At 52.7% G+C, this 27,487-nt stretch overlaps 1 protein-coding gene across 3 annotated transcripts in view; it reads left to right on the plus strand.

Annotated features, from left to right (window-relative positions):
- The first annotated feature begins 9,487 nt into the window (after positions 1-9,487).
- The window catches only part of ELFN1 (extracellular leucine rich repeat and fibronectin type III domain containing 1), a 102,463-nt gene continuing 84,463 nt past the window's right edge, over positions 9,488-27,487 (plus strand). Inside the window, exon 1 of one of the 3 annotated variants that reach the window (XM_033074353.2) lies at positions 9,488-9,587. The gene's annotated coding sequence lies outside the window, so the exon portion shown is untranslated. Of the gene's footprint in view, positions 9,588-12,394; positions 12,613-21,210; positions 21,302-27,487 lie in introns of those variants that run through there. The other 2 variants (XM_033074352.2, XM_033074354.2) reach the window with 2 other exon arrangements.

The raw sequence follows: 27,487 nt of genomic DNA on the forward strand, positions 1-27,487 counted from the left end.
GCATTGGGTTTGGTTTCTGCTTTGAACAGTGACTCACTGAGCCTTAACCCAGGTCATCCCTGGTGATGCACACGAAGGCAGTGGGAATGCCAGGCATGAAGAGTGGCTGAAGGGATGTCCTCAGCAGGAGGAAAAGGGATGGTAAAGATTGAGCTGCAGCCCCATAGTGCCTTCAGGGGAACATCTTCAGCTCCTGCCAGCACCTGCTCAATGCTCGACTGGGCCCCAGCTCCAGCGCCTCTTCCTTCTGACTGGTTTTAAATCACTGCGTTTCCCTTCTCCATTTCTTTTGCAGTGGGGGCTTTACCCCACTCAGCATCATTTCCCTGCTCATCTCCGGCTCAGACAAGGCAGGAAACGTATTTTCAATGTATTAATTAAAATGTCTTTGCAGCAGAACATCTGCATGGAGAGCGATAGATCACCGAAGTGTGCGTGTGCGCGTGTGCCTGTGCGTTGCAGCCTTCCAGATAACGCATTGCTTTGCATAATTTATTCCAGCCAGCTCAGCAATAATTTTCATAGCCTGTGATCTTCAAGTATGCGATTATCAATCTGCAGCCCGGCTCCATGTGACCCAGACATTAGATTATTCCCAGATAAAGGAGATTCAGGACGTTTGGTGCTCCATCACCTCTGGCCAAATGGTTGTATGGGATAAGATCAAGCATTGCTTTGTTAGATCCCACCATGCTGAAGCAATGGATCTTCTCAGGTATTCATCACTGTCAGCTATTTTGGGAGAGGATGGTCTTTGCCAATGATGCTATTCAATTTCCTGATTGTTCAGCTCATATCAGTTTAGCTTGAAAGATAATAAGATAGAAACCAGAGACTTCCCAGTCAATAAAGGGAAACCTCAGAGGCTTTTTCAGTCTTGCATCTGTCATTCTTTGTTGATATTTTAGCTGCCGAGCATTTGACAGCTGGTTGTAAAACTCTTATTTCCTCCTTTGAGAGAATTAAATGAAGAGCATTTAATTTATTCCATGGAGGTTTCCCCAAGTGACCCATGGAACAGGTCTCCTTCTGGCAGCTGGACCAAATCTGGAGGGATTTGGAGCTTTCTTCACCCATGAGAGGATTTCATTACCTTTTCCCTTCTTCTTCTTTTTTTTTTAATCATCAAACCAATTCTGTGTTTTCCAGCATTGGTCCTACTTCCCATGAGTGGCATCTGTGGTGCCAGCCTGGCCCTACCAATGGCAATCAGCATCTCCTGAGTGGAGATCCTGTCTCAGGATTGTGCTGGGGTCCAACCTCCAGGCACTGGTGTAACTGGAAATGGCAACTGGGAGCATTTCTCCTGCAACAGGCACAGGGTGTCCCGAGCACAGACACACAGGTGGGCTCCCAGCACCATCACTGGGGACATGCCAGCCCCTTCAGCAGGTCAGGGCTTTAATGGGCTCATGGTTAATGTCACTAATCAGTATCAGGGGAAGGCTCCCTTAACTGTGCCAAGGGCAGGCAGCTGCTCAAAGCAGAACAATAATTATGTATAGCCCAAGTAATTATTTTTGTCACATCTTCCTGGCAGGAGAAGGCCATTTGTGGGCTGGGTTTAGCTACCTTCCACAACATGCCTGTGTCTTATTTATCCAGAACAATGTGCTCAGTGTGATTTTTCTGTCGTCTTTTTCCTTTTAACATCGTTTCCAGCCCACACTGCTTTTAATTTGGTGAGGTAAATTGAGACTGGGAGGGGAAGCTGCAGAAAACCTCCAAACTCTCATTCTCTGAGCAAAACATTCCCCTGGGATCTGACGGCACTGCTGAATAGCTGGTCCTTCCCAAGGGGCTTGTGAGCCTCAGTGGAGACAAATGTTATTTTGGATGGCTTTAGTCACAGCATGGCCAGGGCTTGTTGTGGGATCTGCTCACAGCTTTGGAGCCTTCCCAGCAGCTCCCTCCTTACCTGGGGACCTCTGAGTCAGCCCCAGCTGCCCTATTTTGAATGTTGTGTCAGTAAAAGGGAAATCACCAGAGTGCTGCCTGCAGAGTCCTGGTGCTGGGCTGGAGTGGATGGAGAAGAATTGCTCCCCACACTCTTACTTCAAGGATGAACTCGGCCTGCCTGGGCCCAGCTAAAGAAGTGATGGATTTGAAGGTCTCTGCTCCTGGAATCCTGGGGAAAGGAGATGCACCACATGACTCATTCTGAGCCCATTTCCATTCCCTTCCTGAAAGTGCTCGTGTTCTTCTGGATCTCCAGTCAACCTTAAAATAGGAGAAGAAGCTGAGATGGTGTCATTATTCCCAGATTTGGTGGATTGAATAGCTGGATTCCCATCTGAATTTCTAATTTGTGCACTGCTTTCAGCCATCTTTTTTTGCTTTTCATAGCCGAAGAGTTTAAATGCCCACAGCTAAGCCCTAACCAGTCCTGTTTTGTACCTTCACCTACACATCTCAGCTGTTCTCTCCTTTCTCCCCATCTCACTTTGGCCCAAAATACAAATGACCCTTAAATAGCCTTAAATAGTGCAGGTGGCCATGCACAGGAGCCACTATCCAGCCTCCACGGTGGCAGTCAGACATTGCCACTTCCTCTTGTCATGGACATCTTGAAAATGCAGCTTGAAGGTCCTGATGAGGTTTCCCTGTGTGGATTTTGCACCCCTCACCTGTTGTATCCGCTGTGGAGTTGCACAGCTTTGAAAGGCACGTTCTGTTTTGCATGGGGACAACCTCCAAGTCTGCTTAATACATGAGTGCTCACTCAGAGGTGTCCTTTCATTTACTGCTTTCACCATCAGCAATCCACAGAAGTTTAGGGTGCCTTAGGGAATTCCTGGCTTTAGCATCTTTTCCTTGGTAACAGCGCAGCTGCTCCTGGTGCAAATGAGTTTCTCCAGGCCCCCTCCCCACCCTGTCAGCATGGCCCATCCTCTTTTTCTTGGCTTGTCCCTCCTCCTTCCTTTTCCTCTGGGTGTACTTGCAAAGTGTTTGCTATGACTATTGAAATGGATATAGTGGCAATTTGGGGAGAAGATGCTGTTTAAAGCTCTTTAATTTAAAGGATGCTAATTCACTGCACTCCATCCTCGGGTGAGTTATCCAGCTACGTGCAAACCTCCTTTTCTCAGGGTGTCAAATAGGAGGATGATTTTCTTCAGTCTATATTTAGAGACTTTGCTGAGCCCATGGTCCACAGGGCATCCCACAAGGACAGCTGGGGGAGCAGGGAGCTTGCAGAAGGCAGAGATGCTGTGGGACACCATCCCTATGGAGCTGGGATGCTGCTGGGATGCTGTAGCCCATGCTGGGGCTCCCTGGGGCCAGCCCCTTCTGAAATTCTGCTTTGTCTCTCCTGCTTGGGAGCACAGAAAGGCTGTGTTTGGCAGCCAGGGATCAAGGTGAAAACAATTACTGGGAATAATAATAAGAAACTTGGCTACAGATCTCCGTCCCAGGTCAGGTGCTCCACGGGCTGTAGTTAACCCATGTGAAAAATTGGCTGGAGACCTCCCTGCAAACCAGGTTCTGCCTCCAAGGCAAGCTGGATAAATAGCTCTTCAAGGCAGGGGGACAGCTCCAGAGAGAAGCCACAGGGAGACTCCCTGTGTTTAAAAGATCCCTGCAGTTACCATCCCAAATGATTCCTGTCCTGGGTCCGGGTGTACTCCATTATCTCCCAGGCTGGTCCATGTGCCCCCACACAACTGCTCTGCAATCTCCCCCCGTGTGATATTGCAGGATATTCCACTGCATTAGCAAGTTGAACATGTTTTTACTGCCCACTGTCTCTCCATGCAATATTTCACTGTCTCCCTGGCTATTATCCTGGCGGCACAAAGTCCCATTGAAATTCATGGTGCAAGTCGCCCATTTGTTTCCTTTGAGCTTTGCAGGGTTGTTCTATGCAGCTTTATGCATATCATTTTTTGCTATGCAAAGTGAGGGTAATGACTTTACCTGCTCTCTTTCAAAGCACTGAACAAAGCCTGTCCCCATGCCGTAGACTGATTTTGGAATATTTGTTCTAGGGTTTGAGAGGGATGAATCAGAGCTCTTAGGGAATGTGCAATTTGATGCTCTGTAAATAAAAAGAAAGCCATGCTGCATCTACATGTCTCCAAGGCAGGCGTGTGCTCCCTGTCAACCTTTCTTGCTGGAATCAGCTTCAGGGATGGCTCTGGCAAAACTGAATAGCTTCATTCTAATGACAGCCCTGGAACAGCATCACTTGGTTTGGCCAGTGCCACTGACAAGGCTTGAACTGGCTCTGCCTTTTGAGGAACAGATGGTGCCCCTCATGCATGACAAGGTGAGACTCCTCAAGCAAAGAGTCACTGGAGAAATCCTCGTGGGCACATCAGGAGTGTGGGAGAACCAAATGCCTGGCAACACTAAGGAAAAGTTTTGCTGTGAAGACCTTCAGACTCAGGCTGACTTTCCCCCACTGCCACCCCAAAGGAGACTGCACCTTGGGTTCCCATGACATGGCCTTGGTGTCTTGAATGAAGCCCCCAAATCAGTGACCACTTCTAAAAATGGGGCTCATGATACCTGTGCTTGGATCTGTGCAGTGCCAGCAGGGCAGAGACAAGGCTTCCCTCTCCACACACTGGTGTTTGGACATGGCTAAGCATGCAGGGTGGATTTTGGATGTTGCCCTGGGATGTGTGATTTGAAATGCGTCTTTTGCTGGGCCATGATCAAATTGCAACTTGAAGGTTTGGTGATAGAATCCTTGGTTTGAAAGCACCCACAAGCTGAGAGTTATTCTCCAAAGAAACTTGTGAATGGCATCTAACAAGTGCACTGGAGAATTTCTCCTTTTCTTTGTGAACAATGTGTGTATGACAGAGGTTAAAAAAAAAAACAAAACAAAGAAAAACAAAAAAAAAAAGACAAAATATCTGTAAAGAATTTGCTCATTTTGAATTATTTACTCTGTCTATTTTCTTGGAGTCCCCAGGAGGACGAAGGTAATGCAATCTGCATTACAATAGCACGTCAAGGTATCCAGAAGGTCCAAAACAAACCATCAACAGTGGGATGGATCCCCTGGGGCCTTGGTGAAGGACATCCAACTGTGCTGCACTGAATCCAGAGCTGCAGATGTAGGCTCCACAGGGATGCAAGCACAGCAGGGAGACAGTGATCAGCATCCACAAAGATGAAGAGGACCAAATTTTCAGACTTAGTGGTCAATACAAGCAGCACACAGCACAGGGAAGAGTCTCTGCTTTGGGAGGTGATGAGCAGGAATTTCTGCATGGGAACTGCACCGTCCTCATGGACATCCCCTCAGCTGCCAGCCCAGCAAGTAAAGGGACAGCTAGGGACCAAGCCAGTCCTGGATGTCCCCCCCAGCTCCAGGTGGTGCAAGTGTGGGCTGAGCAGAGCGAGTCATGATGCTCAATCACTCTGCACTTGGATGTGGGCTGGCAGGAGTCCCCTGCTCCCACTGCTGTCACCTCCCGCTGACTTTCACTGACTTCTTGAGAGTTTCAGAGTCAAAACTGAGAGAGAAACTCAGAACAAATGGGGACCTATAAAAACACATCCAAGCTGCCAAGTCTACAGCAGATGTGATTTGCAATGGATGAGGTATTAATGCCCTGAAAAATTGGAGTAATGATGTGCAGTAATATTTGTCATCACCAAGGCTGAGTATGTTAAACAAAAATGTTTTGAAATGCAGCTTCTGCCTGGGCCTGGTAACCTTCCCAGATGTAAATATTGCAGTTGTTTTCCAAACATTCTCTAAATACCATAAGGCCTTAGTCCACTTACAGCACTAACAGCCCATAAAATGTCATTTTTTGTTTTCTAATTAATCTGATGATTTTTAGATAGGATTTGACAACAGCAGTGTAAAAGCATTTCAGGCTGAAAAAAGTTATCCCTTGGATGTTAAGTCACCCACAGCCAAGCTGGTGCATCACTGGGTACTGCAGAGCATCCCCTCATGCTGCTGGAGGGTGACTCATGGTTGGGCAGCTCTACTCACCCTCCAAGCCAGGGGACACCAGCCAGTCTTGCAGGGATGTGCAGGGGGACATCACACCCTTCCTGCAAGGATCATCCTCCCTTTTTTCTGGTAAGAGCTCCCCGTTGTGGTGCATTTTTCAGATGCCCACAGCAGAGAGGGGAGCTGGAGGCAGAGCCCTCGTGGGGGTGTGAGGTGGAGCAGGGCTGGTTGTGTTTTCACTCTCTGTGTAAGGTGGGTCATTGCTGTTAGGGTCTCACTGTGGGGCTTGAGGTGCTTGGGATTTTTAAGACAGTTGAAGGCACTGCTGTTGGGGGGAGATGAACAGTATAACCAAGCAAAGTACACCAGACCTCCATCCCTGGCCACATGGGTCCTGTGGAGGTGTGGTGGGGGTCCTGGCTCTCCCCCAGGCTCTGCACAGAGGCAGTGTCACAGCTGTCACATCACCCCCCTTCCCTCCAGACTCCCCTGCTCTGGTGAGCACTCCCCTCTCTACAAGGACACCAGGTTGTCACACTCACTGTGACACAAGGAGAGCCCAGAGTCAAGCCCTGCAGCTGTGGGCACTGCAGGGGAACAACTCAGTCCTGCCCTGAGCAAGGACAGAAGAGACATTGCCTACCCAAAGTCACACTTTGTTTCCTTATCTTACTCAACGCCTCCCCGTTCTGCTTGGGCAAATGGAGCAGTGCCCAGCCAACACTCTGTCCCTTGGCCAGCATTTCTCTCCAGGTGATGCTCAAAAAGGCAGAAGAGCTCTCATTCCCATACCCCCTCCACATCATCGTGGGAAGCAGCCAGTGTTTTATTAACCACCTCTCCCTCCTGTACTGCCTGTTAAACTGGGTTAGGACTGCTCGAGCCTGCTGTGTTAGACATCTTCTGCTGGTGGAGGGGAAGGGCTCACAGGAGCTCTCCTGACCCCAGACACCTTTCTCACAGCACTCCTCCCGCCATCTCGCATAAATAGATCAGTCATCCCAGCACGGCTATGTCTTCCTTTACTCCTTCCTGTCTTTAATAATATTATCAATGTCTGGTTTAGATTTTTACTAAATATAGGGGCCAGAGTCTGGACTGGCGTCACTTCCTCCCAGAAGAACTGGAACAGCTTGCTCAGAAGTACCGACTCCTTTTATTAATTTATCTTGGTTTGCAAAGTTGTTTGATTGTACCAAGTCTTTCCACCCCCCATTGACCTGGCAGCTGGAAGAAATGATGCTGCTTAAAGCCTGTCCTTGATCCATGGGTGAGGCTTGAGGTTTTTGGGGCTGCCTCTCCCAAAGCAATCCCGAGGAGCAGGGACAACGTGTACCAGCAAGCAGCAAATTTGCAAGAGGTCTTTGGCAAATCTTCCCTCTCCTCGCTGCTGATCTGCATGGGTGAAGATCTCTAATGGAGTGCCAGTGGCATCCATATCCCCTCTGGGTGATTCTTCTTCCAGCTGCCAGGTGTCAGCTGCAGTTCCAGGGCTGGCATGAACCCTCAGTGTTTGTGGCTGGTCCAGGGTTTGTGTGGCACAGATGTGGGGGCTGAACCCTAGAACAACCTGTTCCTGGCACCAGGAGGGACCTGGCAGTGTCTGTTCCCTGTCCAGGAAACCAGTCTGTTCCTCCTCCTGCAAAGGCAGAGGAGGGATGTGACCTCTTACCATCGTCTCCCCAGGAAGACATTTGACCCCAGAGCCACCCCAGAGCTATTTCATGTGATTGCCTCTGTATTTATTAGTTCAAAGCAATTTCAGTGGGAATTCCTTGCCTTTAGGGCATCCCATGGGACATGGGAGAATGGGATATCCCTGCTCCAGGGAGGAAGGGGTCTTCCATGCTTCAAGGGCATGAACACAGGTGGTGATGGCAAAGGGGAATGGAAGAACCTCAGATCAACCTATTCACCCAGAGACCAAGACCCTGGGGACTGGGTCACAGCTGTGGAAGAGAGGATTCTGGATCCATTCTCCATGCCCATCATGCAGGGTATCTCCTGCATTCCCATGGGCACTTTCCCTGGGCTGTGTGTCTAATGCAGCTGAGTGCTGTGCCAGGTTGCCAGCTGCCTTTTGGAGAGAGGCCATTGCTTGCCTGTTCCCAGGCTGTCTCCCAAGCTCTATTACTCCACGCTTCAGGTTTTTTGGCTGTGGTGGTGTTGGTGTTGTTGCTATTAAAATGAAAGGAGTAAAATTTCTCTCCTTCACCCATCTTTTTCTCTCTCCCCTGCCACCTTCTTGCAGGGCTGCAAAAGGAAAGTACTGGCTAGGAGGTGGTTTTGGAGATGGTTTGAGACACCTCAAACTGTCACAGAAAAATACACGGGCCAGTCCTTACCTCAAATGACAGTGCCTGGGGAGAGAGAAGAGCACTTCTGTTCCAAGGGCCGGCTCAGTGCCAGCCACACTTTAATCATCCTGATTAAAGGTGCGTTGTGTTGCTAAAACAGCATAACAAACCTGACCAAAATGGGGAGGCAGGATGGCAGGGAAGGGAGGTCTGAGGCAGGAGGATGCCTGGGAAGGGCTGAGCACAGGGGCTGGGAGCTGTGGGCGGGGATGGTGGTCCAGCCCCATCAGTGTCACAGCTAGTCCCAGTCCTCCTGCTCCCAGCGTCACCTGGTGCTGCCCAGTTGGCCCATGGAGGTTCAGGTTTGGTGTGAGGGGCAGGGTGGCTGTCATGCACACATGGGGACACACAGAGATGTTCACACAGGCTCAGAGACACAAACCTGCGTGTGTAAACAGAGACACACAGACACACAGACCCTGCACCCTCCCACTGCACAGATACACCCCAACACACAGACACACACCCCAACGCGATCATCCCTGCGTCCCCTCAGGGTGTCACCACACACACACAACAAACACAGTGGCACACCCGCGCACAAAGGCAGCTGTCCCCGACACGGACACTCACACCTCCACAAGCCCTGCACACTTGCTACCCCTCTGTCACACGGTGTCACACACACAGGCAGTGTCACACACATGCAAGGGTCACAAATGGATGTCGTGTACCCACGGCACGGCGCAGTGTCACACACCCGGTGTCACAGTGTCACACACCCCGTGTCACACTCACAGTGCCACCCACACACAGCCCCCACCCCCAGTGCCAGCCCGACTCTGCCGGCCAAGCCGTTTATCGCTCCGGCCCGTCACCGAGCCACGGACAGCTCCACCGAACCGTGCCGTGCCGAGCCGAGCCGGAACCGAGCCGAACCGGACCGTGCTAGGCCGTGCCGAGCCGAACCGTGCCGTGCCCCACCGCGCCCCTCCACCCGGCCCGCAGCAGCCGAACTGCGCCGTGCCCATCCCATCCCACCCGAGGCGCGTCGAGCCGAGCCGTGCCGAGCCGTGCCGAGCCGTGCCGCTGGAGCCCCCCGGGCCTGGCAGCGCTGCCCGGCGCCGCCTGCACGGGCAGGGCTCTCCGCCTGACGCAGTGAGGAGCTGCAGCCCTTCTCTTCTCGGAGGCCGGGCTCCAGCGCTGGGATTTGCTCGGCTCCGGCTGCGTTTCCCTGCCCGCCTCCTGCCCCCGGCCCGCCCGCTCGGAAGGGCGCGGGGAGCCGCAGCCGCGGGTGCGTCCGCCGCCCATCACCGCGCTTCGGGGCTGGGCGCGCCGCCGAGCGCCGGGAGCCGCCTCCGGAGCAGGTAGGAGCGCCCGCATCCCCCACCGCAGCCCGCCCGGCCCCCCCCCGCCGCCCCCGAGCGGAGCCCCCCGCTCTGCTCCGCTCCGCTCCGGCCCCGCTCCCGGTGTCGCCCCGCCGCGGCGCCCCGCGAGCCCCGCGCAGCCCCCGGTGGCCGTTCCGTGTCGCCAAACTTTTAGCGGCTGCAGCCCAGGTTGGGGCTCCGGCGGGAGGGGACCGCGGGGCCGGCGGCGGGGGGAACGGGGCATCCTCCCATCCGCGGGCGGGGAGTCCCCAGGCTCGGCCGGGGCTGCTCCCGCTGTCCCTATCCCCAGGGCGAGCGGGAGGTCGGGACCGGAGCAGCTCCCCACGGCCGGGCCGGAGCCACGGAGCCGGGAACCCCTCCGGCCGCTCGGCCCGTGTTCCCTCCCCCGCACATGGGGGATCCCCGCTTCGGGGTCTCCCTCCGCCGGCGAGGTGTGCCCGAGCCGGAGCATCCCCCGGCGGAGCCCCCGCAACTGTTGCCTGCGGGAAGCTCCGGGGGAAGAGCCGGTGCCGCGGGCAGTAGCATCGCCCCGGGGGCGGGGGTCTTCCGCCCGGGTCGCCACAGCTCCGCACGGAGCGCTCGGACAGGCGAGACCGTCGCCCTCACCCCAAATAACCCTGGAGGCTGCGAGCCTTGGGCCGGGAGCTGTGGCAGAGCCGCTCTCCGGTTCTGCTCCCCCCGCCCCCCAATCCCTTCTGCATTCCCACGCCGGCAGTTGGGACCTGCCTCCCCCCACACGCGCTCCTTCAGCGGCTATTTCTGTCCTCGCCAAACGCGCCGCACATAGAGCTTTAATTAAAGAAAATTAGTGGAGGAGGACGGGGGGTGTCCGTGCTCCGGGGAGGGGGGACGGTAACCGGGACCTCGCCGGGTGCTGTCGCTGCTGGCTCGGGGGAGGCGGGGGACAGGTGCCCGCCTGAGAGTTTGAGCCGCTTTCGCTTGGTTGGTTGGTTTGTTGTTGTTTTTTTTTTTTTTTAGAAAAGGGCGGCGGTGGGGGGGGTGTGGTACGGACACACGACGACGCGGGAATGTGTTCTTTCCCGGAGGGTGTGTTGCAGTTTTAATTATAATGACAGATGTTGCCGTAAAGTTCCGTCTCGGTTCCTGAATACAGGCAGAGCACGAAGCATCGGCAAACTCGCCCGTCGGACCGGGGTACTCGCCCGTCGGACCGGGCACTCGCCCGTCGGCGCAGCACAGTTTCCAGAGAATTTTCTTGGTTGCATTTTAAATGAGGCTCAGCCTGCTCTGGGGGTCCTCGGGGCAGTGCGTGGAGCCCGGGGGTGCCAGTGAGGTGGGGGCAATCCCCGCTCCCTGGACAGGACCCCTCCAACCAGCCCGAACCCCCGGCCATCCCCAGTCCTTGTCCTGCTCCATGTGGAGCGCTCCTGCTCGTCCCGTGCGCGGCGGGACCCGACGGCAGCGGCGCCCGGTGCTGGGGAGATGCCGGAGCCCCCTCCCCGCAGCCCTTTCCTCCTCCAGCTCTCCCTGGACACAATCCTCCGCACCTCTGCTCATCTCTGCCTTTCCGGCGCGGGCAGCCGGGGGACCTGCGGTGCTGCCCACGTCCAGGCTGTGTTTTGCAGCCCCGGGAAAGCCCCGCGGAGGGAGGGGACGTGGGGGGACCGGCATCACCAGGCTCCCCCGGGGCAGAGCCGCCGCTCCCGCCTCCCCGGCCGGGGACTCGCCTCCTCCCGTCAGCTTCGCGCGTTCCGCCGCCGGTTCGCGCTGGATTAAATATTTAGAAGTTTGCAGCGGTGAATAAAGCGATCGTTAATCGAAATTGATGGCACCGATGCATAGGGGGTGGCACCGGCGGCAGGAACGGCGCGGCTCAACGGGAGCGGGCGGGGCGCTCTCGGAGGGTTTTTAAGGGGTTTCACCCCAACTTAGGGGTTTATCGCTCAGAATGCTGTGGCAGCGACAAAACCCGGGAGCTGCTCTTCCCATTTCCGACGATGTCTTTAAAACGCATGTTTTTTCCGCCCTGCCTGCCTGGAAAGAATAACCCCGTGCCTTCGCAGAGACGAGGCAATCCACTCGAAATTAGCACCTAAAATCCCCCGTCAGCAGCTCCCGTCGTGCTGCCTGACATCATGCAGGGCTCACACTCCCCCAGACTCTCCGGGTTTGCCCCGGCAGCGAGGGGCAGTGGGGTGCTGTCGGTAGGGACCGGGAGGGTGCCCCCAGCCCCCCGAAGTGGAGTGCAGCCTTCCCCGTCCTGGGGAAGGCTGGAGCAGGGATGAAGTTTGATGATGATCTGCAGGAGGGAGCGGCTCCCGAGGGTGGGATGGGGAGGACACGGGACTGGCCGAGCGGCCGGGAGCTCTGGTCCCCCATACCGAGCTCCGCCGCCCCGCTCCGAGCTTGAGTCAGCGCTTCTGTCAGCGGCGGGGATGGGGCAGCGCTCGGCGGAGCGGGATGCGGTCCTGGCAGCGGGAGAGGGGGAGCAAAGACGAGCTGGAATAGGATGGAGGGGCGAGCTGAGAGGGAAAGAAAGGGCGAGGGTTGCCCAGGGAGCGGCCGGGGATGGGGGCCCAGCCGTGCCCTCTCCGCAGAGCCGCCGCTCGGTGGGAACCAGCGGCGATGGGCAGCGGCTTGGTGTGGGGATGGAGAAAGCGGAGGGCACAGCGGAAAGCCTCGGGTGCCAGGGACAGTGTGTACCCCTCCAGGGCGGGCCGGTGCCGTGCCCACGCCCGCCCACGCCCCTCGCCCCGCGCTGGGGACGCTCCCTCGGCCCGGCGCTGCCCACGCGTGTCCCAGCCCGGCCGCCGCTCCGGGCTGGGGCAGCGCCGCTCTGTGACAACAGAAAGTGGCTGGAAAGGGGCGAGGCGTCACACGCTCTGCCTCCGGGAGGCAGGGAAAGGCTGAGGGACCGATGGGAAGGCATGAATGAATGAATCTCCATAAAGAGCCCCAAGCAGCGGGGAGAGGGAGAGAGGAGGAGGAAGGAGAGGAGGAGGAAGAGCAGGGCAGGCAGCAGCAGCAGACGTGACGCCGGCAGGTAAGAGGTGCCGGTGCCGCACGGCCTCGCGGTGCCCGGGATGCCAGGTTGGGGGGCACAGCCAAAGGGGGACAAGAGCTACCGGGACCCTGCATGGGTTTGGGGTTTTTTTTAGGAAGCATGTTTTCCTCCTGACTCCTTGCAAAATGTGGAGTCCCTAAACTTCCTGCGACTCCTTTCCTCGCCCGGTACGGCGGCCCCGAGCCCGCCGGCTTTGGAGGGCTCCGGGCTGAGCCCGGCGGCAGCTCCCGGGGACCGGCCCCGGCGGCTGGAGCTGCTCCGCTCCGGGGCAGCCCCGAGCCGGGCCAGCCTGCCTGGTGCCAACGCCACTCGGCCCGGCGTCCGGAGTTACCGGGGGTGTCCAGCTTCTGCCGCGGCCCTTTTGCTTTCGGGGCTCAGCGGGGAGCTCCTTCCCCCCGGTCTGCATCCCCGTTCGGCGCTCCGTCCCTGCCGTGGTTACATAAGGCAGAGGAGCCCGTAACCAGCGCTGACGCGGGCCGGATCACCGGGATCGCACCCAGGGATGCCCAGAGCTGAGCTCAGCCTTGTCCGGCTGCTCCCCATCCTCGCCCCTGCCCCGCTGCCCGCGCTGAGCCACCCGCTGCCTGTCCCTGCTTGCAGCGGGGTCTGTGCGGCTCAGGTGCCCCTACACACACACACACACACACACACACACACACACACACACACCCTGCCCTGCCCTTGGCTGTCCCGCAGAGCTGCCCGCACCAACGCCGCTGGGATGCGCACAGCCCTGGGAGCGCACAGCCGCACGCACACCCGTCCCATGGAGCAGCCTGGCTCCGCAGACGGGCCCGCGCCAGGGGGATGCACACTGGAGGTGTTTGCACACAAACCCAGCGCTGCAGGCAGCACACGGGTCATGCTCTCGCACACACACGGGCTGGTGCTCGCCAGGGGCTGATGCTGGCCAGGGGCCGGTGCTCGCCAGGGGCGGCACGGGGTGCTCGGTGCTGTCCTGGTCCCGGACGGGGCCGGCTCCCAGCCCTGGGAACTCTGCTGGGAGCGCTGCAGGCCTGGCAGGGCAGCCCTGGCTGGCTGCGGTGGGCAGCTCTGCGGCTGCCCGCAGCTTCCCCCTCCCTGACCGAGGTGCTCCAAGCAGGGATCAATAATGCCTTTCTGATTGGCTTCAGCTCCCCATTCAAAGTAGTCACTGCATTAGGACTTGATTTTTCTCCCCTTTGACTTCTGGCCAGATTAGATTGTGAATTTGGCTGATTTCAAGCTACTGGGGGAGGGAAGAATCATACAGTGAGCGAGAGAGAACTGAAATATCCTACAGGATCCCCTGGAGGGGAGAGAAATCAGGTCTAGATAAGAGCTTGTTCTCCCTGTCTGGCTAATGCTTCCCTGTTTGATGATCAGAAAACACAAGATCTAACCTCTCACCAGGATGCTTAACTATGAAAGGTCAGGCTTTTGGCTTGTTCTGGGTGCAAGGTTTGTTACTGTGAGCTGTGGATTATGCATTCCGGTTTTCCCGTGGTATGCTAAACACAGCAATGCACGATGCATGCAAACAGAGGACGTGGTCAGTGCTTCTGAGGCGTACGAGTTGAGCTCTGGATGTAGCACTGAGGTTGGAGGAGCTGTGATGTGGACAGTACATGAGGTCCATGCCCTGGAGAGCCCAGAGCTGTCCCAGCCCCATCCTTGGGCAGTTTTTTCCAATACTTATTTCTCCAGGTATGTGCTGGGGGTAAGTGAGTGGGTTATGTCACTGAAACCCTGTGTTCCAGAGGGACACAGAAAGCAGCACCCAGGAGCATCCCAGCCCTGCTGTCGGGGTGCTTTCCCTGCTGGCTGCTCCAGGGCCAGGATTTCATGCTGAGGAAAGCCACAGCAGCACAGCATCGCCTGCAGCATCCTGGCTGCCAGCACTTGCTGTAAATTGGTGCTAGCTCCAGGTGAAGCCAAAGCCTGGGATTACGTGGTTTTTCAGCAAAGGGCAGTGGGAAGTCTGGTGGAGCAGAGAGACTTGTGAAGGAGCAGTTGCAGGGCAGTGAGGAGCCTGAGGAGGAGAGGATGTGGGGCTGGGGACTTGCTGCAGGTAAGCTGGGCTGTTCTGGGCAGTGGGGAGGCAGCTGTGGAGTCACCAACAAGGCTGTGGGGTGCAGGGTTGAGGAGATGGGAAGCTGCTGTGGAGGCTGTGAAGGGGGTATGAGTAGGGAGCACAGCCTTGAGCAGTGCTTGGCATGATTTCATGCAACTGCCGGATTTTCTTGGTGTTGCAAACCCAGGGCTTGGGGGGGTTCTGAGGGAGCCTGATGTCAGGACAGCATTGGGGTGGAGTGTCTGGGTGTGGGGAGATGGAGATCTGATGGCCAGCAGTGAACTGGGCCCAGAGGAGGCCAGTGGGGAGGAGAGGAGCTGTGTGGAGCTCGCTGGGACAGCTGTGGAGTCACACACTGCCCAAATTGTGGGTGAGGAGGGAGGCAGAGCTGTGAAAGCAGCAGGTCTGTGAGGACTGTGGGGTGAAGGGACTGGAGACCCTGAGCCTGGTCCCATGTGTGCTAAACCTCCAACAGAGCAGTGCCAGGGGCTCAGTGGGGAAAAAGAGGACAAAGAGCATGAAATGATTCGTGTGGTGTTATTTGGCTGCTGGAGTGGGGAGTGTGTGTACCCAGCACAAGGGTTATCTCAGACCCTGAGACACCCCTGTAATAGGAACAAATAATAATAAATATCAAAGTTGTGAGAATTGGCTCCAGGTGAGGGAGCCTCCATGCACCATGAGGAGCTGGGGCAGGAGGGTCTGGGGGAGGTGGCACTGAGGGTGCAGGGGTTTATGAGCCTGGGTAAGGAAGCTGAGGAGGTGGAGATGGGAGTTGGTGTGGTTATGGCAGCAGCCTGTGAGAAAGCTGTGTCTGTTAAAAAAAACCACCTCAACAAACAAACCTAAAACACTTATCAGTCAGGGCAGGCTTAAATCTGTTGTTTGGGCTTGGCCTCTGCACTACCTGGTCTGGTCTCTGTGCAATGTGAGGGTCCAGGTACAGTTGAAGGTGGCCCAGTGGCTGTAGAACCAGTGCTCATGAGAAAAGCCCTCTGCTAATGGAAGTGAGGGCAGCTCCCTCAGGGAGCAGAGCATCCCATGTCTGTGCCCTGAGAGCTCCTTGTCCTCTCTGGGGACTGATGAGGGAGAAGTGGGGTCCCTGAGCTGTGACCTCTGTTCCTGCTGGGGGGTTCTGCTCCTTTTGAGGACTAAACCATCAGGGGTTTGTTCTAACACACACATCATGTGTGCTCAGGGCTCTCAGAAAAGCCAAATGACCACAGCTCTGCTGGCTTCCCCTACCCCTCTCTCCTTTGTGCTTAGAGGGAATCAGTGGGAAAATCTCCAAGATCTGGGGTTTTTTTCTTTCCTATTCCAGCATTTCTTTATGAGCTGGACAAGGGCAATCTCTGAAGCTCATTTGTATTTCTGAATCTGTAGGAATAAGTGTATGGAAATGTATGTGTTTTACTGTATCAGCTGCTATCAGCTTTTAACTTTATTACAGTAAGTGCAGAGTTTTCGTGGGCCAAACTCATTCATTGGATTTAATGGAGTTAAACTGCAGGCAGATTTGGCTACTTGTTTGTGTATATCTTTGTAAAATGGACAGGCAGAGATCATAAAATTTTATACTCTCTGTGGCATCTTTTAGGGAAAAGTCTTCCAATATGTTTTATAAACAGCATGCATATTTTGCTACAGTGTATGCTCATACCTAACACAAGGCACTTTAGAGCTGCTTCTTTTTTCCCTTTCCCAGAGATATATGTATGTATGAATGTGAACTTGGATTTGCCTGCCTTATTTTCTCTTGCTGCTTTCCTTAAAAGTGTCTTTAGCAATTTTAAACAATTTAACTGGATTTCTTTCTTTCTTTCTTTTTGGTATATTTGTATATCTTCCTAGAAATGGTAGTAAGAACCCTAACCCTTGCTGTGAAGGGCTCAAAATGAGGGAAGAATAATGTTTGTAAAGCCTTTTGCTAAATACCCAAAGCACTCCTAAACCATCCCAGCTGCAAATGCACCATCTCAGGACCTTTCACAGGTCAAACATCTGCTGTGATACCTTTGAGGGACTGACTTTTTCCTGAGATACTTTTTTCTTTTATTTTCATGATGTAATGGTATTGTTTTCTTGACCTGTTCTGGGCTGGGTTTAGATCCTGCTCGTAACATCGAGCACACTGACACTTGAAGCTGTAGAAAAAATGCATTTCTAGGAGATGGATTTATTTTCTAATGAGGTATTTGATGTTTTTCTAGGCTCTAAACAAATTAGACCCAGATCTGTGGCTGCAGGGCATTGGGAGGGGAAGTGGTTGATGAGCTGAGCTAATTAATTGCACTTACTTATGACTTATCAAATGGTCATCACCTCCTCATATGGAGCACTTGAGCATGTGGAATTGAGGGGAGAGGATATTGATATGTGGGATAAATGTAAAGCAGTGGTCAATGGCAAGGACATAAATAAATCTGGAGATTTTGGTGACATTAAAATAAATTGTGGGTAGTGAGGTATGAGAGAGATTTGATGTCAAAGGAACCCTATAACGTATTTATATTCCCAGTCAGGATTTGCTGGGGTTTCTAAATAATGCATTAATTCAATTACACATTCTTAATTAGTGTTTTCTCAAATTGGAGCAACATCATTAATTTACTGCGTCATATTTGTATTTTGCTAGTGTGGTGAGTTTCATTTTTGACTCTTTCCCCTCTCTGCTTTGTGAGACTCGTAACACTCAGCTGTGATGCTCATGCCACAAGCTGCAGCTTCTTTGGGAATGCCAGTTTTCTGTATTATGGTTTTTTTTTAATATTTTTTTTTTATGCTGACAGGCTGCACAGCACTGACCTGACCCCATAATAGGAGGAAGAGGGAGAAAAAGAGCCCAGATCTGAAGCAGCTCCTTTTGAATGCTGAGCAGCATCTGTTCTCCGTAGAGCAGGGTGATCTGCAGCGTGCTGGGGCAGGATTAGGCCCTTTGGGTTCCCCCAAATTGAGTTATTGGATTTTTTCCTCTCTGGCACTCATGGTATTTGCAGGGATGGGTGCACTCGCTGTGGGGCGAGTGTGACACACAGCACCTGGTGCTGTGCAGGGATGGGCAGGCACAGGGAGCTGTGTGTGACCCCATGGGGCTTCTCTGCCTGCTTCTGCATGGGAAGGGTTGAGGGACAGCACCTTTGCTCCTGTGCCCTTCACTGCTCTGTGCTCAGGGCACAGGTGCTCCCGAGAGCTGCTCTTGGCCATGTGTTCTCCGGCAGCGCCTGGAAAGCAGAGCTGGGTCAGTGGCACATGTGCAGGGTGGGTGCTGGTGCCAGGACTCTGGTCCTCACCACAAACCAAGCTTGGGCTCAACACTTGCCTAAAACAAAGGCATTACCTGGTTTATTCAGGGTGTAGGATGGTGGCTGCTCAGGGAGGCGAGCACAAGCCAAGGCTGCTCCCTCCGAGCGACGCCTTCCGGACCAACACTTGTCCCAACTTTGCAGAGAGCAGTTTGGGCTCTTCTGCCCCCCGCCCCATTTCTTCCTTTCAATTTTTGTTCCTGGCTATGCTTCTGTTCCCCACCCTGTGCCCACGCTCTGCTGTCGCTCGGAGGCGAGCGGTGCAGCCTCCAAAGCCCCATTCATCACCGCCTGCTCGCCAGGCACCGGCAGCCGCCGCTCCATTGATTGACTGCGGCGCGGAGTGAATTTAAAATCATTACGCTCCTGAGACAGCTTTTAAATATGAGCAAAATCAAGTCTGTTAAGAAGCCTTGTGAAAAGGGTGTCTCCAGCCAGGGAATTCCATGTGGCACTGGGCGCTGTTGGGATCCAGAGGAGTCTCTGCTGCTCTGGACCTCGCGGGTGTCCCTGTGTGAGCCTGGGCCACTCCATGCTGCTGTGATGAGAGTGGGCAGGCAGCTGCTGGTGGAGAATTAAGTAGAAATATTTCACTGTAGAAAACACTATTGTGTAAAGCCATCCATCTGCTGCCTGTCTAATGCTTTGCATGAATTAATGAGCTGATTGATTAGGAGAACCTTGCAGCAGCCGGGTGAGGGAAATGATTCTTGTCCTCATGTTACAGGTGGGGGGAACTCAGAGGTGCACAGGTTAAGGTTTCCAAGTTGGGTTAGGTTCTTTTGCCATTAATGAAGGCTACAGTTGAGACATTTGTCTGTCTTGTTTTACGGATTGATCTGATTTTTTGGATGTGTTTTGCCTTCAAGAGCAGTTGTGACAGCTTGCTGTGGCTGCGACTCAGCCCTGGAGAATCTCTCTCAGGATCTGATCTTCCAGCGTGTTTGTGGCAAAACAGCAAACTCTGCTGCAGCTCTTGGCTGTGATGTTTGCAACCAACAGTCTCCTTTCTTGCTACTGAGAAAGACAAACTCTCACTAATTCTTACAATATTGGCTGTTCACACACCTTCCTCTCGCTCCACAGCCTTTACCAGTCAAGGCTTTTTGCAAGCATCCCCCAATTCCTCACAGTGTCTCCCCTGGCCACCTGCAGCTGGCAGAGGCAGGTTACTGATGGCTGATGCATGGAGCATCCCTCTCCTCCACGCTACGATGAGTGCAGCTTTTCAGGAATGGTGCATTGAGCAAATGTCACTCCACAGCCCCAAAAATCTATCAAAGGAAATGACAGTGGCTGTAAGCATTAATCATCCCGTATCATCAAAATAAAGTTGTTGCAACGGAGTATTGTCAAAGGATAAATGTCTTAGCTTCAGCTCAGTGCTGGTGCCTTTAATGCTGGTGGTTCACCAAGTAGGACATGGTAGTTCTGTGGCCCAGGGGCTCATCTTGTGGCATTATTAATTAACCCTTCCCTCTCCAGCATAACAGTTGGTCAGTCTCGTTACCAGGAAAAAGCCTGGGACACTTGAGAAGTTGAAGTAGCATCTTTTCATAATTGTGCTGAAAAATTTGTTCCTGGCCTGGAGTGAAAGCAGGGGTGTGTGGAGCAGCACTGTAGGGGCACTTCCCACTCAGCCTTCTGAGCTCTCACTGTCCCTCCCTGAAAAAGGGTAGATTTGTTAAAGCAATGCAAAAAAGGCAATGATTTAAAAAAAAGCTATTAAACATCTGATTTGCAGTGTAAAAATACCTGTTTGTGCTTTACTCCTGCCAAAGGATGGGGCGGGGAAGCAAACCCTGTAACCCTTGTGGTGGTCTGCACCTGCTCAGGGTGAAGCAGGTACAGAGGCCCATGTGGGCAGACATCAGGAGGGTGACAGTGACATCCATCAGGACCAGTGGGATGAGGGATGGGACTGCTGGTGGCACCGAGGGACTGGAGGGAGGCACTTCAGTAATGTCACTTCCAGCCCATGTCTCCTGGGGAAGGTGCTGAACAATGAATTGCAAAGTCTGGTGAGCGCCCAAGGGGGATGGAGAGCTGCTGGAAATCTCTTTGTGTTTAAAATCGGGGAGTTCAAGGCAGCCTCTTGTGTTTTCTGGCACCACTGAACTTGTGTGCTGCCTGGGTTTGAGCCTTTGTTGTAGGGGCTGCAGGGACCTGGCCCGTGCTAGAACAGGCTGTGCTTTGCCAGCTGTGCAGCAGAGCAGGACACTGAGGGGATGGAGAGGAGCTCTGCCTCTGCCCAGCTCTGCTGAGCAGGCAGGTGGGGCTGGAATGAGGGCTGCACGTAGGGTGGGTGGGGATTCACACCTCGCTCAGCCCCTCTGGTGTTGCTCACCTGTCCTGGTGATTTTTTTACATTGTCAGTGGAAATCCTGAAACCTGGGTGCAGGAATAATGTAACTGCTTCTGGAGAACATCTGCCACAGAGGAGTAAGGGGAAAACTTCAGTAAATCAACACATTTCAACCTCTGTCCCAGTTCACAAAGGAGCAGAAATCGGGCTGTGGTGTTTGTGTAACTGCTTCATGTATAAAGAGAAAAGAAGAAATAAATCTGTGGGATGAGATTCTTAAAGCTTCATTAGAAACTGTATTTAGGTTGAAAAATACCCTAAAAGTCAAAGTCCAGCCATAATGTTTACAAGCAAAGTGAACATCACGGCCCCATCCAAGTTCAGAGAAGTTTGTCTCATTGTTTGCTGTGTGGGTCAGTTTGTTAAACTTGAGCTTCACTAATGGACTTGATGATCTTGGAGGTATTTTCCAATATAAATGATTCTGTGATTCTCCAACAGTTTTGCAGAAAAGTCCTCTTCTGTATTAAAATGATGCTTTCCAGTTGTGAACTAGCTTGTAGGTTCTCTAATACCACATTGACTTTAAGAAAAAGCCCCAAACTTTCTGCATGGCTTTTTCCCCTTTCAGTCAATAAAGAATGGATGATTCATGTGACAATTTTTTTTTTTTTGTCCATTCCAGTCCTAGTCTTAACAAAACAGCACCAGCTTGTATAGCCCCTAGGACAGCACACTCTCTTTTGCACTGGAACTCTTATTTGTGGGGGTAAACAGAATAACACACTTCATTTTAATGAGGCTGGCTTGGGAATTCAGTTTGTTATTAAGTGTGTCACTTATTGATTTTGCTTTTTCTCCCTATTTATTTTGAAAAGCTGTTGTCTTTATTTTCAGCAGGTGAAATCTGAAGTGTTGTTGCAAATGCTGCCTTACTTCTGTGGCTTAGATTGCGAGCAGCTCCTCGGAGCCAGGGCTTGTGGGGTCCTTGGAGGTGCTGAGTTACAGGTAACCTGTCCTCCACACAGAGCTAGGCATGGGGACCAGATGGGAAATAACCTCCTGAGCTGGTCAGGTTTTCTGTGAGCCCCTTATCTGTCATCAGAATGATTTCCAGAGAGCTGCATTCAGCGGGCAAACCTGGAAGTGTAGTGGCATGCCTGGGGTTATCTGGGGTGTCAGTACCACAGCCTTGCTGGAACCAGGTCCTTCAACACCTGCTTCTGCACTACCCACAAGACTTCCTTGCTTCCTTTGTCCTTAGTTTTGCAGTGCAAGGAAATTTTTGTTTAATTTTAAACGTTCTCCTAAATCTTGGTGACGGCAGATTGACGTAAGCGTGTGCTGGATCAGGGCCTGTTCTCTTATGCATATGGATGTGGACACAGCTGTAAGCGTTTTCCATCTCCAGGCTTCTGCAGGGAAGGGAGAGATCTTCCCTGCCTGCCCCTGGGTGTGTCCCCTCTCCCCTTGCACCAGGGGCAGCAGTGCTGGGTGCTCTGGCCTCCAGTGTGAGAACATGGGGGTCAGTTTGGGTAGAATTGCTGGTTGCTTGGCTCAGTCATTGTCCATCAGGATTCCTGTGTGTGTGTGCAGCCTCCTGGGACACTCCCAGCTGGGGGGAAAGCTTCTGTGTTGTGGTTACGTCTTCCTTGGATCACACAAGCTGGGAAATTCCTTCAAGCCTGATGCTCTTGGAGGTTTTGGGTGGTGTATGAGCACACAGCACAACATTGCATGCTGGCCATGTCTTGTCTGCCAGCTTGCCCAGGGTTTTGCTTTTGCCTCTGTCACCAAAATGTGGTTGCTGCCTTGGGGTGGGAGCAGCAGCTCCTGAAAAGGGTGACACAAACAGGCTGGCTCAGATGGCAGGGCAGGTTGTGTTCATCCCAGCTGGTCAAACACTGGCTGCAAAGTCCAGGCTCTGCTTTTCTCTTCATGGGTGACATCACCTCAGTCACACCATGGCCCACGTGCTTGCTCAAGAAATCACAAACTGCTTCCTCATCCCACTGCAATATCTGCAACATCCAAGGGTCTCCATCCATTGACCAGCATGGATTGTGCCCAAGAAACTCCTGAGTCAACCTGGGTGCAGCCTGATGAAACTGCAGGGAAAATATTAAAAAAAAAAAAGAGGTGGTGGAGAGAGCAAGTCAGCCCAAGTCTGTTTATGGAGATTCCATCTTATTTGAAAAAGGATGGCAAATCATAAACCATTTAAATGTTTCATCTGCAGAAGAGCCCTGAATGAGTTTGTACAAGATGTGCATGTGTGATGAATGAGTGGGGATGGCAGCAGCAGTGAGCACCAGCCCAGGCCCATGTGCATGTGGGAGAAGTGGCTGTGTTGGTTAAAGTGTTTTATATAAAAAGGGAATTCATACTTTATTCTTTTGTTGGTGGAAATTATTGCTCTCTTAACAGGTTGGGTCTATCTGAAGACAAGGGCCTTATCCTGCTCCTCGGTGCTTTCTGCCTGCTGGGTGCCTGGTGACTCTGGAGGATGCTCAAAATAGCCCCAAATCAGAGCTGTGCCTGCCCAACCTTGGGGAGAGTCACGAGGTCACTGGTGTAACTGGGAGGAGAATTTGTCCTTCTAGCTTTAAAAATAGCTGTGTTTTCTTTAATGGCATTTTCCTTGGGGCAGCCAGGAGCTTGCAGGAGTGCACAGCCCAGTTGAGGTGCTGCTGAGTGGGAAGGGGTGCCAGGACACCCCAGTCAATCCCATTGCTAAACCACATCTGTCTCTAAAAATGAACCAAACCAAGCTGGATTTCTTCTTCCTTCCCAAATTTTTTATTTGACTGGCTTCCTCGAGCCAGGTTGATGATGTTTCCTCTATGGAAAATGCTCTCTGGTATAACTAAATAGGATTCTGTAATCTCCAGCAGCTGAAGTGTTTAGCTAGGGTCCAAGGATGGTTTTTTTAAGCCAACTCTGTCCATCCCTACCCAAGTGCGGAGTTTCTAGCGATGAGCGATTTGGGGCTTATCTCTGGGAAGTGCCGTGAATGCCAGACCCGTGCTTACACAAGGAGAGAAATGCATGAATTTTTCCACATCAGTAGGAGCTGGAGATTTTGCTAAAGGTGTCTCCAGCTGCAAGGAGCGAGATACGGCTGTGCTGGAGAGTTCCGAAGAGGCAGAACTGAGCAGAAAATTTAAATGTGGATTTAATGCCTCAGAAAGCCGTCTGTAAGGGAAGGTGCAGGTGCTGCCTGGCTCTTGGCCGTGCAACAGGTCACTCGGGCTGGCTGCTGGTGAGGCTGCTGGAGCACAGGCGTGGTGTTTAATCTGACTTGGGAGATGTTCATTAGGGAGCCCTGCCCAAGGCTGGTGATGTTCCTGCGAGTGCTCTCCGTGCCCTGCCTGCACAGGGTCTGGCTGGATCAGCTGCTTGTGTCCCCGTTTTTAAAAGGAAAAGCTGCACTGAAGATTGTCAGGGATACAGATGGACAGACTGACAACAGCTAGGGCAGGGTAGTTGGGATACAGTTCCAAATTCCAGCCTCTGCCCTGTGCATGCTGAAGGAAAAGAAAAAGCAGTAAGTAAAATCTGTTTGCTGCTCTGTCAGATGGTGAGGCAATGGCTGAACCTCTTAGATGATACTGCACAGCACTTTTGTAGAGTTTAGGGTGGCTTGGTTTAGGGTGGCTTGGTTAAAGTCAGCTCTGTTGGACACAGGGCTGAGAACTGCATCTCCTCCTGCTGCTCGTTCCTTTGTGGCACAGGGATTGGTGTGGAGGGCAGGTCTGTGACTGGGAGAGCTGTGCAGAGCAAACCCAGGCTGGGAGGGAGCACCACCTCTGCCCTGCTCCGTGTCTCAGGGCTGAGAAGCATCTGTGCTCAGCCCTGCACAGCAGTGGTCATGGTCAAACATCTGCTGTGCCCCTCAGTGCAGCAGTGCCCTGTTTGTGGATTCCTGCAGCCCCCTGTGCCCCCAGCCCTGCTGCTCTGAGCATCTCATCAGCCTTGCCCCTGCCTGTGCCCCCTCCTCACACCCCACCCTGGGGTTTGGTTGCCCAGCACGTAGCTGATGTCAATTTGTAAAATAATACTTCAGCATTACCCAGTGAAAACACAGACGGCATTGTACAGCTGGGAGCAACATTGATTGAAGTGATATTTAATCCAAGGAAAATACATGATACATAGTCTAGGATTCCTCGCTTATCCATCATATAATGCAGTTCATGGGGATTAAATTTCCCTCCTGTAAAGTTGGTTGAGATCAGTGTTGTTATTTGTTTTGCAAATGATCCTGACAGTGATGCTGAGAGCTATTGATTACCAATGGTTCTTTAAAAATTACTATTATACTGCAAATTACAAACCTTGGGGGTATCCAGTTATATGATAATGGAAAGGCATTGGTGTGTAATGACACATGCATCATAACAAATTTGCTCTGGCTGTATAATGGAGATTGAAAGGGACATGATTTATGACCAACAGGATTAGCTGCCTGCCATGATACATCTAAGGTTACGTGACAACTGTCTAGTTGTTCATTGTGGCAAGAAGTTCTGATGATTTAAACAAGTTAGAAATAAATGAAGGGGGAGAAAAAGCAAAATCTCCTCTACCTTTTCATTTAAAATATGTAAACCACTCTTCTAATTAATAAATAGCAAAAATCCCTCCGTCACTCTCCCAGGAGCATCCACAAAGCGCTGCACAGATGCAAACCAAGGCTGCCAGTCCTAGTGAAACTCCTGGGTTTGCCTGGAAAGCCTTCAGAGCTTCTGGCCGTGGCTGTGATGGAAGTGCAAACAAGAGCCCTGAATCTGCTGGGAATTTCAATGCATGTGTGCCCTTGAAGCCAGTGGAGGACACTCGTGTTGAGTTGTGTGCTCTCATTCCTGATGATGAATGCCTGATAACACAACTGCTTGTCTTCCAGGCTCTCCTGGTGTTTCCCAGCTCCGTAGCTGAGGACTGAATACTTGATGTGTTTGAGTGGAGCCCGAGGGCTGCTTCAGCCTGTGGTGGCTTTAGCAGTGTCACAGGAGCCTTGCCTACTTTGGGGACAGAGCTGGGTGCTGTGACCTTGCCTTGCCACCCTGGCATGGCACAGAGGGCTGGCAGGAGGATGTTGCAATCAGGAAAGTGTGTGGTGTGAAGGTTAACTCCTGTGGCCATCCTGTGCTCTGGGCATGCTGCAAATACCAAATGCCAGCAATGCAAACAAACCTTTTCCTCATCACCCAGCTGATCCACAGACAGCTCTGCCTGGGTCTGTGCTTGTGTGTGAACATGCTCAGCTGGGCATGGTGAAATGCATGTCCAGGAGCCAGTGCCAGCAGAAGCCCTTGTAACACAGAAGGGAGGGAAAAGTTTCCCTTCTTCACCAGCACCTTCTCAGCATCTTTGGTCATGAAGTTGTGTGGTGAGAGTCACCAGGCTACCAGTGTGGAGAAATACCCAAATACCCGTGGACAGGAGTCCTCCTCCACACTGATTCACTTTTGCCCTGTGCAGTTTTCTTCTTTGGTGCTGCAGGAGTAGCGACACTTCCCCAATAATTTCTTTAAAGAATTTTAGCATGTGATAACTTGGTACTTCAGATGGTAGAAGAAAGAGGTGTGTACTTGTTTAGGTATTATTCTGTATGACATCTGAAGATCCAGCTCCAGCCTCCCATGAATCCCACTAGCTCACCTGGAAGTTTGAAATAAATAAAAGGTAATTTGGAGCCCATGTGCACTAGTAGTTGATGGGAGGTGAGTGCATCCCTGAGCAGGAGCAGCACTGTGCTGTTACCCACCTTATCCAGAGGAGTTTTTTCCTCTGCCTGAAGCATAAGCAGAGCCTGGGATGAGGCTGCCAGCCTTCCTCCCAGAGTGAGGAGAAGCAAGGGCTCCTTGAGACCACACCATAGAAACAGTTTGTGATACAAAAATCAGTGCAGAGTAAAATTCTCCTCCTTGTGGAAGTGCTGGCCCTTGACTTGCAATAAAGCATTTATTGTGCTGTTTTCTCAGCCCAAGTCCTCTGCAGGTCACCATGTGCTGTGCCCTGTCTCGTGGGCTGTTCCTGTGTGTGCTGTGCTTCAGGGGTAATCAACAGCTGCTGTTTGTTACCAGGGAAGGGGCATGTGCAGAGGGGGATTTATTTTTCCAATAAAAATGAAATCCCAGTTGTCAGAACTTCTTATATGGGAGTTTCTGCTTGTGGACACAGGAGAGCTTTCCAGAGGAGCTGCAGTTTCAGGACTGTGGAGGAGGGAGAACCAGGAGGGGAGGTCGCAGGGTGAGGCTCAGAAATGCTGGCACAAGGGACCTCTGGGGCTCTGCAGGTCAGTTTATTTTTCGAAGCAGGACTTCTGCCAGTGGTGACTCAGGTTGGTGTTGACTTTGTCCAGATGAGTCTTAGAACTCCTCCCAGGGTGGATATAGGTGGTGGTTTGAGGGGTCAGGTTCCTGCCTTCTGGGGGAGCAGAGGGATTTGGGGGTACAGGTTTCATCCTGTGGCTGTGCAGACCCAGTGTGAGATCCTTTGGCACGTCAGAAGGACAGGGGGGACCTGAGCTGGAGAGGCTGTAAGGGGTGAGGAAAAGGCTGGTTTTGGCTGTTTGTTCATGTTCTTTATCACTCCCAGCTGGGTCAGGGTACACAAGTGGACAGGAGATGTCCTTACCCAGAGCATGCCTGACCTCTGCACAGATGTGCACAGACATGAATGTGCTGGGGAATGATGTTTCTCCCACCATTACCTTTGTAGATGACCTGACCTGATGTCTCTGATCTGGGCCCTCCCAGGTGAGAGAGCTCTCTTGCAGGAGCTCTTTGACTGGCAAACACTTCACAGTGGCTCAGGGGAGGCTGGAGTGGGAGGAACAGAGCCCTTGTTCCTCTCAGCTGCTCTGGGTTGGGTGGACCTAAAAGTAGCAGGTATGAATGCAACTGTCATTACCTTAATGCTTTGCATCACAGCTGGAGTGGGACATTGTCCCTTGTATGGATTCTGGGAGGTCTTTTGATCCAGCATTGTGTCACATTTTATGACAAAAATCGGTGTGAAATGATCGTGGTTAGAGCTGTGTCCTTCAGCCCAGTGAGTGAAAAGCAAGGCAATGCATAATTCAGGAGGGACCTGTGAGTGACACAGGGGACAGAGGGGCACACAGCTGTTGCTGCACTGTGTGAATCAAGTTGGGTGAAGGTGGGGAGTCCCCCCTGTCCCCAGAAC

This window comes from Catharus ustulatus, chromosome 16, assembly GCF_009819885.2.
Source record: "Catharus ustulatus isolate bCatUst1 chromosome 16, bCatUst1.pri.v2, whole genome shotgun sequence".
NCBI classification, from domain to species: domain Eukaryota; kingdom Metazoa; phylum Chordata; class Aves; order Passeriformes; family Turdidae; genus Catharus; species Catharus ustulatus.